We start from the raw sequence: 2964 nt of genomic DNA on the forward strand, positions 1-2964 counted from the left end.
GAAATAGAAAGCCCAGAAATAAATACAATATATACCAGGGAATTCCCTGGCAGTCCAGTGGTTAGGACTTGGCACTTTCACTGCCAGGGCCCGGGTGCAATCCCTGGTCAGGGAACTAAGATCCTGCAAGCCACATGGCATGGCCAAAAAAAAAACCCCAAAACAAAAACAATATATACCAGAATTGAGTATACAATAGAGGTGGAATCTCAAGTAGTCAGGTAAATATGAACTTTATTTTAAAAACTACTGTTGGAACAACTAAGGCTGATATCTGACATCTGGAAAAACATACAGCTAAATCCATACCTTACAACATGTACCTGGATGAGCTCCAAATGGCTCAAATACCTAGATGTAGAAATTAAAATAATAAAACTAATTGAAGAAAACTGGGCAAACCCCTTTATAACTTTGCAGCAGGGATGACCTTTTATAAATGACTCAAAAATTGATAAATTTAGCTATATAAAAGTTAAAACTTAAGCATAAAAAAACAAGCAAAATCAAAAGACAAATTACAAGCAGAATAATGTTTGCAATTCTTATCGAAGGCAAAGGACTAACCTCCCTAATATATAAAAGCTCCTTTAAAAGGGAATTTATAAAAGACCAACCACACCAATAGAACAGCAACAGACACATACACAATTCACAGAAAAAAGAAGTACAAATGGCCCTAAAACACACAAAATACTCTCAACAACAATTATAATAATTGGACATTATAATGCTCACTTAACAGATTAATTAAAATTCATAAGTATTACAACAGACTTGATATGTTCATGTGATGCGTTCACTTGTGTGTATAAACTTATTCACTGTAGCACTGTCTGAAATAGCAAAAGACTGAAAACAACCCATGTGTCCAGCCTTATTGGACTGCTTAATAAACCATAGTATATCTGCACAACCACAGCTGTAGTAAATAAGTAAATAAAAAAATAAGAACAAAGAATTTATCTATGTCCTGATTTGGAAAGTTCCCTAGGATATATTGTTAAAAGTAAAACAGAAAGATGCAGAAAAATGTGCTACCTTTTTTTTAAAAAAACAGCTTTATTGAGATATAATTCATATATCATATAATTTACCCATTTAAAGTGTACAATTCAGTGTCTTTTACTATATTACATTATTAATTTTTTAAATTGTAGTAAATATATACATATATAATTAAAATTTCCATTTAGCCATCTTAAGAATATAATTCAGTGGCATTAATTACATTCACAAGGTTGTACAACCATCACCACTATGTATTTTTTTTTAACATCTTTATTGGAGTATATATAATTGCTTTACAATGTTGTATTAGTTTCTGCTGTATAACAAAGTGAATCAGCTATACGTATACATATATCCCCACATCCCCTCCCTCTTGTGCCTCCCTCCCACCCTCCCTATCCCACCCCTCTAGGTGGTCACAAAGCACTGAGCTGATCTCCTTGTGCTATGTGGCTGCTTCCCACTAGCTATCTATTTTACATTTGGCAGTGTATGTATGTCAATGCCACTCTCTCACTTCGTCCCAGCTTACCCTTCACCCTCCCTGTGTCCTCAAGTCCATTGTCTACTTCTGCATCTTTATTCCTGTCCTGCCCCTAGGTTCATCAGAACCACTTTATTTTTAGATTCCATATATATGTGTTAGCATATGGTATTTGTTTTTCTCTTTCTGACTTACTTCACTCTGTATGACAGACTCTAGGTCCATCCACCTCACTACAAATAACTCAGTTTCGTTTCTTTTCATGGCTGAGTAATATTCCATTGTATATGTGTACCACTTCTTTATCCATTCATCTGTCGATGGGCACTTAGGTTGCTTCCATGTCCTGGCTATTGTAAATCACCACTATGTATTTCCAAAACTTTTTCATCACCCCAAACAGAAACTCTGTAATCATCAAACAATAATTTCTCATTCCTCCTCCGCCCAGTCCCTGGTTACCTCTATTCTATTTTCTGTCTCTATGAATTTGCCTATTCTAGGTACCTCATAAGTGGAGTCATATAATATTTGACCTTTTGTATCTGGTTTATTTCACTTAGCAAAGTGTTTTCTACATTTATCCATGTTGTAGCATATATCAGAACTTCATTTCTTTGCATAGCTGAATAATATTCCATTGTATGGATATACTTGACTTCTCCTCTCAAGCTATAAAGGTCCTAGATGTCACCTTCTTCCAAGATAAGGCTGTTTCTTATACATAGAAAATCTGTTGTTTAGTGTAGCCACCTTGATTTTTTTTTAATTTTTAAAAAATTTATTTTATTATATTTTTTTATTTTTGGCTGCATTGGGTCTTCATTGCTGTGCACAGGCTTTCTCTAGTTGTGGTGAGCGGGGACTACTCTTCATTGTGGTGCACGGATTTCTCATTGCAGTGGCTTCTCTTGTTGCGGAGCAAGGCTCCAGGCATGCGGGCTTCAGTAGTTGTGGCACACGGGCTCAGTAGTTGTGGCCCACGGGCTCTAGAGCACAGGCTCAGTAGTTGTGGTGCACGGGCTTAGTTGCTCCGCGGCTTGTGAGATCTTCCCAGACCAGTGATGGAACCTGTGTCCCCTGCATTGACAGGTGGATTCTTAACCACTGTGCCACCAGGGAAGTCCCTGTAGCCACCTTTATTAATTGATTATTTTGGCTAGATTTTCTGGATAACTTGCTGCAGCTTCTACATCAGCACTTGGTTTTTCACCGTGCACTTTTATGTAATGGAGATGGTGTCATTCCTTAAACTTCATGAACCAACCTCTGCTAGCTTCAAACTTTTCTTCTGCAGCTCCTTCACCCCCTGTCAGCTTTGTAGAATTGAAGAGAGTTAGGGCCTTGCTCTGGTTTAGGCTTTAGCTTGAGGGACTGTTGTGGCTGGTTTTATCTTCTATCCAGATCACTGAAGCTTTCTCCATATCAGCAATAAGGCTGTTTAGCTTTATTATCATTTGTATATTCAC

The sequence above is a fragment of the Eschrichtius robustus genome, chromosome X (assembly GCF_028021215.1).
Source record: "Eschrichtius robustus isolate mEscRob2 chromosome X, mEscRob2.pri, whole genome shotgun sequence".
NCBI lineage: Eukaryota > Metazoa > Chordata > Mammalia > Artiodactyla > Eschrichtiidae > Eschrichtius > Eschrichtius robustus.